The sequence below is a fragment of the Strix aluco genome, unplaced genomic scaffold, assembly GCF_031877795.1.
Source record: "Strix aluco isolate bStrAlu1 unplaced genomic scaffold, bStrAlu1.hap1 HAP1_SCAFFOLD_170, whole genome shotgun sequence".
NCBI classification, from domain to species: Eukaryota; Metazoa; Chordata; class Aves; order Strigiformes; family Strigidae; genus Strix; species Strix aluco.
This window is the reverse complement of record NW_027436592.1, coordinates 613-7,811: the sequence shown is the minus strand read 5'-3', so window position 1 is coordinate 7,811 and position 7,199 is coordinate 613. Positions and strand designations below refer to the sequence as shown.

The 7,199-nt window shown below is 48.9% G+C and overlaps 1 pseudogene; it reads left to right on the top strand.

Annotated features, from left to right (window-relative positions):
• The first annotated feature begins 3,194 nt into the window (after window positions 1-3,194).
• On the top strand, window positions 3,195-5,992 carry LOC141919039 (uncharacterized; annotated as a pseudogene).
• The last annotated feature ends 1,207 nt before the right edge of the window (window positions 5,993-7,199 follow it).

The window sequence follows — 7,199 nt, the reverse complement described above, 5'->3', positions numbered from 1 at the left end:
AGGAAGAAGAGAGAGGAAGAAGAGAGAGGAAGAAGAGAGAGGAAGAAGAGAGAGGAAGAAGAGAGAGGAAGAGAGAGGGGAAGAAGAGAGAAGAGGAAGAGAGAGGAAGAAGGAGAGGAAGAAGAGAGAGGAAGAAGGGAGAGAAGAGAGACGAGAGGAGGAAGAGAGAGGAGAAGAGAGAGGAAGTAGAGAGAGGAAGAGGAGGAAGAGAGAAGGAAGAGAGAGGAAGAAGAGCAGAGGAAGAGAGAGGAAGAAGAGAGAGGAAGAAGAGAGAAAGAAGGAGAGAAGAAGAGAGAGGAAGAAGAGAGAGGAAGAAGAGAGAAGAAGAGAGAGGAAGAAGAGAGAGGAAGAGAAGAGGAAGGAGAGGGAAGAAGAGAGAGAGGAAGAGAAGAAGAGAGAGGAAGAGAGAGGAAGAGGAAGGGGAAGAGAGAGGAAGAGGAAGAAGAGAGAGGAAGAAGAGAGAGGAAGAAGAGAGAGGAAGAAGAGAGAGGAAGAAGAGAGAGGAAGAAGAGAGGGGAAGAGAGAGGAGAAGAGAGGAAGAGAGAGGAAGGAGAGAGAAGAGGAAGAGGGAGGAAGAAGAGAGGGAAGAAGAGAGAGGAAGAAGGAGGGAAGAAGGAGAAGGGAAGAGAGGAAGAGAGAGAGGAAGAAGAGAGAGGAAGAAGAGAGAGGAAGAAGAGAGAGGGAGAAGAGAGAGGAAGAATAGAAGAGTAAGAAGAGGGAGGAAGGAAAGAGAAGAGGAAGAGAGAGGAATAAGAGAGAGGAAGAAGAGAGAGGAAGAAGAGAGAGGAAGAAGAGAGAGGAAGATGAGAGAGGAAGAAGAGAGAGGAAGGAGAGAGGGGAAGAAGAGAGAGGAAGAAGAGAAAAGGGGAAGAGAGAGGAAGGAGAGAGAAGAGGAAGAGGGAGGAAGAAGAGAGAGGAAGAAGAGAGAGGAAGAGGAAGAGGGGAAGAAGAGAGAAGAGGAAGAGAGAGGAAGAAGAGGAGTGGAAGCAGAGAGAGGAAGGAAGAGAGGAAAGAAGAGAGAGGAAGAAGAGAGAGGAAAAGGAGAGGGGAAGAAGAGAGAGGAAGAATAGGGGAAGAAGAGAGAAGGGAAGAGAGGAAGAAGAGAGAGGAAGAAGAGAGAGGAAGAAGAGAGAGGACAGAAGAGAGGAAGAAGAGAGAGGAGGAAGAGAGAGGAAGAATAGAGAGGAAGAAGAGGAGGAGGAGAGAGAAGAGGAAAGGAGGAATAAGAGAGAGGAAGAATAGAGAGGAAGAAGAGAGAGGAAGAGAGAGAGAGGAAGAAGAGAGAGGAAAAGAGAGAGGAAGAAGAGAGGGAAGAAGAGAGAGGAAGAAGAGAAGGGGAAGAGAGAGGACGAGAGAGAGAGGAGGAAGAGGGAGGAAGAAGAGAGAGGAAGAAGAGAGAGGAAGAGGAGAGGGGAAGAGAGAGAAGAGGAAGAGTGAGGAAGGAAGGAGAGGAAGAAGAGAGAGGGAGAAGAGAGAGGAAGGAGAGAGAGGAAGAAGAGAGAGGAAGGAAGAGAGAGGAAGAAGATATGGGAAGAAGAGAGAAGGGGAAGAGAGGAAGAAGAGAGAGGAAGAAGAGAGAGGAAGAAGAGAGAGGAGGAGGAGAGGGGAAGAAGAGAGAGAGGAAGAGAGAGGAAGAAGGAGAGGAAGAAGAGAGAGGGAAAGAGAGAGGAAGAAGAGAGAAGAAGAGAGAGGAAGAAGAGAGGAAGAAGAGAGAGGAAGAAGAGAGAGGAAGAGGGAGTAAAGAAGAGAGAGGAAGAATAGAGAGAGGAAGAAGAGAGAGGAAAGGAGAGGGGAAGAAGAGAGAGGAGAAGATAGGGAAGAGGAGAGAAGAGGGAAGAGAGGAAGAAGAGAGAGTAAGAAGAGAAAGGGGGAAGAGAGAAGGAAGAATGAGAGGAAGAAGAGAGAGGAAGGAGAGAGAAGAGGAAGAGGGAGGAATAAGAGAGAGGAAGAAGAGAGAGAAGAGGAGAGGGGAAGAAGAGAGAAGAGGAAGAGAGAGGAAGAAGAGAGAGGAAGAAGAGAGAGGAGAAGAGAGAGGAAGAAGAGAGAGGAAGAAGAGAGGAGAGAAGAGAGAGGGAGAAGAAGAGAGGAAGAAGAGAGAGGAATAAGAGAGAGGAAGAGAGAGGGAAGAAGAGAGAGGAAGAAGAGAGAGGAAGAAGAGAGAGGAAGAAGAGAGAAAGGAGAAGAGAGAGGAAGAAGAGAGAGGAAGAAGAGCGAGGAAGAGAGAGAGGAAGAAGAGAGAAGAGGAAGAGAGAGGAAGAAGAGAGAGAAGAGAGAGGGAGAGAGAGAGGAAGAAGAGAGAGGAAGAAGAGAGGAGAGGAAGAGAGAAGGAGAAGAAGAGGAAGAAGGGAGAGGAATAAGAGAGAGGAAGAAGAGAGAGGAAGAAGAGAGAGGAAGAAGAGAGAGGAAGAAGAGAGAGAAAGAAGAGAGAGGAAGAGGAGAGGGGTAGAAGAGAGAAGAGGAAGAGAAGCGGAAGAAGAGAGAGGAAGAAGAGAGAGGAAGAAGAGAGAGGAGAAGAGAGAGGGAGAAGAGAGAGGAAGAAGAGAGAGGAGGCAGAGAGAGGGAGAAGAAGAGGAAGAAGAGAGAGGAAGAAGAGAGAGGAAGAAGTGAGAGGAAGAAGAGAGAGAAGAGGAGAGAGGAAGAAGGAGAGAGGAAGAAGAGAGAGGAAGAGAAGAGGAGAGGGGAAGAAGAGAGAAGAGGAAGAGAAGGGAGAGGAGAGAGGAAGAAGAGAGAGGAAGAAGAGAGAGGAAGAAGAGAGAGGAAGAAGAGGGGGAAGAGAGAGGAAGAATAGAGAGGAAGAGGAGGGAGGAAGAAGAGAGAAGAGGAAGAGAGAGGGAATAAGAGAGGGAAGAAGAGAGAGGAAGAAGAGAGAGGAAGAAGAGAGAGGAAGAAGAGAGAGGAAGAAGAGAGAGGAAGAAGAGAGAGGAAGAGGAGAAAGGGGAAGAGAGAGGAAGGAGAGAGATGGGGAAGGGAGAGGAAGAAGAGAGAGGAAGAAGAGGAGGAAGAAGATGGGGAAGAAGAGAGAGGAAGAAGAGAGGGGAAGAAGAGAGAAGGGAAGAGAGGAAGGAGAGAGAGGAAGAAGAGAGAGGAAGAAGAGAGAGGAAGAAGAGAGAGGAAGAAGAGAGAGGAGAAGAGAGAGGAAGAATAGAGAGTAAGAAGAGGGAGGAAGGAAAGAGAAGAGGAAGAGGGAGGAATAAGAGAGAGGAAGAAGAGAGAGGAAGAAGAGAGAGGAAGATGAGAGGAAGAAGAGAGAAGGAAAGAGGGAAGAAGAGAGAGGAAGAAGAGAAAGGGAAGAGAGAGAAGGAGAGAGAAGAGAAGAGGGAGGAAAGAAAGAGGAAGAAGAGAGAGGAAGAGGAGAGGGGAAGAAGAGAGAAGAGGAAGAGAGAGGAAGAAGAGAGAGGAAGAAGAGAGAGGAAGAAGAGAGGAGAGGAAGAGAGAGGGAGAAGAAGAGGAAGAAGGAGAGGAATAAGAGAGAGGAAGAAGAGAGAGGAAGAAGAGAGAGGAAGAAGAGAGAGGAAGAAGAGAGAGAAAGAAGAGAGAGGAAGCGGAGAGGGAAGAAGAGAGAAGAGGAAGAGAGAGGAAGAAGAGAGAGGAAGAAGAGAGAGGAAGAAGAGAGAGGAAGAAGAGAGAGAAGAAGAGAGAAGAAGAAGAGAGGAGAGGAGGAAGAAGAGAGGAAGAAGAGAGAGGGAGAAGAGAGAGGAAGAAGAGAGAGGAAGAAGAGAGAGGAAGAGGAGAGGGGAAGACGAGAAGAGGAAGAGAGAGGAAGAAGAGAGAGGAAGAGAGAGAGGAAGAAGAGAGAGGAAGAAGAGAGAGGAAGAGGAGAAGGGAAGAGAGAGGAAGAGAGAGAAGGGGAAGGAGAGGAAGAAGAGAGAGGAAGAAGAGGGAGGAAGAATAGAGAGGGAGAAGAAGAGGAAGAAGAGAGAGGAAGAAGAGAGAGGAAGAAGAGAGAGGAAGAAGAGAGAAGAGGAAGAGAGAGGGAAGAAGAGAGAGGAAGAAGAGAGAGGAGAAGAGAGGAGAGGGAGAGAGAGGGAGAAGAAGAGGAAGAAGGGAGAGGAATAAGAAGAGGAAGAAGAGAGAGAAGAGAGAGAGGAAGAAGAGTGAGGAAGAAGATGAGGAAGAGGAGAGTAAAGAAGAGAGAGGAAGAAGAGAGAGGAAGAAGAGAGAGGAAGAGGGAGAGGGGAAGAAGAGAGAATTGGAAGAGAAGGAATATGAGAGAGGAAGAAGAGAGAGGGAAGAAGATAGGGGAAGAAGAGAGAAGGGAAGAGGAAGAAGAGAGAGGAAGAAGAGAGAGGAAGAGAGAGAGGGGAAGAGAGAGGAAGAATAGAGAGGAAGAAGAGGAGGAAGGAGAGAGAAGAGAAGAGGGAGGAAGAAGAGAGAGGAAGAAGAGAGAGGAAGAAGAGAGAGGAAGAAGAGAGAGGAGCAGAGAGAGGAGAGAGAGAGGAAGAGGGAGGAAGAAGAGAGAGGAAGAAGAGAGAGGAAGAAGAGAGAGGAAGAAGAGAGAGGAAGAAGAGAGAGGAAGAGAGGAAGAAGAGAGGGGAAGAAGAGAGAGGAAGAAGAGAAAGGGGAAGAGAGAGGAAGGAGAGAGAAGAGGAAGAGGAGAGGAAGAAGAGAGAGGACGAAGAGAGAGGAAGAGAGAGGGGAGGAGAGAAGAGGAAGAGAGAGGAAGAAGAGAGAGGAAGACGAGAGAGGAAGAAGAGAGAGGAAGAAGAGAGAGGAAGAGGAGAGGGAAGAGGAGAGAAGAGGAAGAGAGAGGAGGAGGGAGAGAAGTAGAGAGAGGAGAAGAGAGAGGAAGAAGAAGAGGAAGAAGAGAGGAAGAAGAGAGAGGAAGAAGAGAGAGGAAGAAGAGAGAGGAAGAAGAGAGTAAAGAAGAGAGAGGAAGAAGAGAGAGGAAGAAGAGAGAGGAAGGGGAGAGGGAAGAAGAGAGAAGAGGAAGAGAAAGGAATATGAGAGAGGAAAGAGAGAGGAAGAGGATAGGGGAAGTAGAGAGAAGGGGAAGAGAGGAAGAAGAGAGAGAAGAAGAGAGAGGAAGAAGAGAGAGGAAGAAGAGAGAGGAGAGGAGAGAGGAAGAAGAGAGAGGGAGAAGAGAGAGGAAGAATAGAGAGTAAGAAGAGGGAGGAAGGAAAGAGAAGAGGAAGAGGGAGGAATAAGAGAGAGGAAGACAGAGAGAGGAAGAAGAGAGAGGAAGATGAGAGAGGAAGAAGAGAGAGGAAGGAAAGAGGGGAAGAAGAGAGAGGAAGAAGAGAAAAGGGGAAGAGAGAGGAAGGAGAGAGAAGAGGAAGAGGGAGGAATACGAAAGAGGAAGAAGATAGAGGAAGAGGAGAGGGGAAGAAGAGAGAAGAGGAAGAGAGAGGAAGAAGAGAGAGGAAGAAGAGAGAAGAAGAAGAGAGAGGACGAAGAGAGAGGAAGAAGAGAGTAAAGCAGAGAGAGGAAGAAGAGAGAGGAAGAAGAGAGAGGAAGAGGAGAGGGGAAGAAGAGAGAAGAGGAAGAGCGAGGAAGAAGAGAGAGGAAGAAGAGAGAGGGAGAAGAGAGAGGGAAGAAGAGAGGAGAAGAGAGGAGAGGAAGCGAGAGGAGAAGAAGATGAAGAAGGGAGAGGAATAAAGAGAGAGGAAGAAGAGAGAGGAAGAAGAGAGAGGAGAAGAGAGAGGAGCGAGGCAGAGACGTAAAGACGAGAGGACGAAGAGAGAGGAAGAAGAGAGAGGAAGCAGGAGAGGGGAAGAAGAGCGAAGAGGAAGAGAGAGGAAGAAGAGAGGAGGAGAGAGGGAGAAGAGAGAGGAAGAAGAGAGAGGAAGAAGAGAGGAGAGGAAGAGGAGAGGGAGAAGCCACGCGGACAGAAGGGAGAGGAATAAGCGAGAGGAAGAAGAGAGAGGACGAAGAGAGCTGGAAGAAGAGAGAGGAAGAAGAGAGTAAAGAAGAGAAGGAAGAGACGAGAGGAAGAAGAGAGAGGAAGAGGCGAGGGGAAGAAGAGAGAAGAGGAAGACGAGAGGCTGCCGCCTAGACCGACTGCAGAGACGAAGACGCTACCTCCTCTCACTTCCTCCTCTCTAACCCTCCTCTCTCTTCCTTCTCTGTCTTCCCCCTCTCTCTTCCTCCTCTCTGTTTCTCCTCTCTCTTCCACCTCTCTCTTCCTCCTCTCTATTTCTCCTCTCTCTTCCTCCTCTCTCTTCCTCCTCTCTCTTCCTCTTCTCTTTTCCTCCTCTCTCCTCTCTCCGCTTCTCTTCCTCCTTCTCTCTTCCTCCTCTCTCTTCTACCTCTCTCTTCCTCTTCTCTCTTCCTCCTCTCTCTTCCTCCTCTCTCTTCCTCCCTCTCTCTTCCTCCTATCTACCCCTCCTCTCTCTTTCTCCTCTCTCTTCCTCCTCTCTTCTCTTCCTCTCTCTTTCTCCTCTCTCTCTCCTCCTCTCTCTTCCTCCCTCTCTCTTCCTCCTATCTCTTCCTCGTCTCTATCCCTCCTCTCTCTTCCTCCTTCTCTTCCTCCTCTCTCTTCCTCTTCTCTTTTCCTCCTCTCTCCTCTTCCTCTCCCTTTCTCCTCTCTCTTCCTACTATCTGTTCCTCCTCACTTTTCCTCCTCTCTCCTTTTTCTCTCTTCCTCCTCTCTCTTCCTCCTCTCTCTTCCTCCTCTCTCTTCCTCCTCTCTCTTCCTCCTCTTTTTCCTCTTCACTTCCTCCACTCTCTTCCTCCTCTGTCTTCCTCCTCTCTCCTCTTCCTCTTTTTTCCACCTCTCTCTTCCTCCTCTCTCTTCCTCCTCTCTCTTCCCCCTCTCTCTTCCTCTTCTCTCTTCCGCCTCTCTTTTCCTCCTCTCTCTTCCTCCTCTCCCCTTTCCTCTCTCTTCCTTCTCTCTCATTTTCCTTTAACTTCCTCCTCTCTCTTCCTCCTCTGTCTTCCTCCTCTCTCCCTCCTCCTCTCTCTTCCTCCTCTCTCTTCCTCCACTCTCTTTCTCCTCCCTCTTCCTCCTCTCTCTTCCTCCTCTCTCATCCTCCTCTGTCTTCCTCCTCTCTCCTCTTCCTCTCTCTTCCTCCTCTCTCTTCCTCCTCTCTCTTTCTCCTCTCTCTTCATCCTCTCTCTTTCTCCTCTGTCTTCCTCCTCTCTCTTCCTCCTCTCTTCTCTTTCTCTCTCTTTCTCCTCCCCTCTTCCTCCTTCTCTTCCACTCCTCTTCCTCCTCTCTCTTCCTCCTCTCTCTTCCTCCTCTATCTTCCTACTCTATCTTC